The following is a 567-nucleotide window of genomic DNA, read 5'->3' on the forward strand; positions in this document are numbered from 1 at the left end:
ACTTGTGATAATGACATTACAATGGGAAGAAAGATGAATGGAGAAAAAAAACTAACTCTACTCATTTAAACAACCATCTCATTCATAAAAAAAAAAACAGTCTGTATCGAGGAGTGCGTTCTTAACTGTAAAACATCTTTTTATTCTGTTAACCCGAAGCACGACATCTACTTGCAAGAGGAGAATTTCAACATTTTTTCCACTAGCACACATAACAAATAACCTTTAAATTCTGTCTAGTATAACTCACATGACCTTAAAGTCTCTAATGGGACGGTTACAGTAACACTGCTGGGAGCTACAAATCGTCTAAATCTTTAACCCTTGTGTCGTCTTCCCTTCAACCATTAACAAAAAATCGCTTTTTCCGATATTTTAGTCAATTTTTCATTGTTTTTGGTGCTTTTCCAAAGTTTTTTGAGATTTGTAATGTTGACGTTTTCTGCGCTTATTTTCGACGGCCCAACACACAGACACACAGTCAGACACACACACACACAAACCACACTCACACACACACACACACACACAAAAACACACACACACACAAAAACACACACACACACA

The 567-nt window shown here is 36.5% G+C and overlaps 1 protein-coding gene across 1 annotated transcript in view; it reads right to left on the reverse strand.

Moving 5' to 3' along the window:
* Positions 1-567, reverse strand: part of LOC116669470 (protein FAM160A1-like) — a gene marked incomplete at its 5' end in the record, with an annotated part of 30896 nt that overhangs the window by 26802 nt on the left and 3527 nt on the right.

The sequence above is a fragment of the Etheostoma spectabile genome, chromosome 19 (assembly GCF_008692095.1).
Source record: "Etheostoma spectabile isolate EspeVRDwgs_2016 chromosome 19, UIUC_Espe_1.0, whole genome shotgun sequence".
NCBI classification, from domain to species: Eukaryota; Metazoa; Chordata; class Actinopteri; order Perciformes; family Percidae; genus Etheostoma; species Etheostoma spectabile.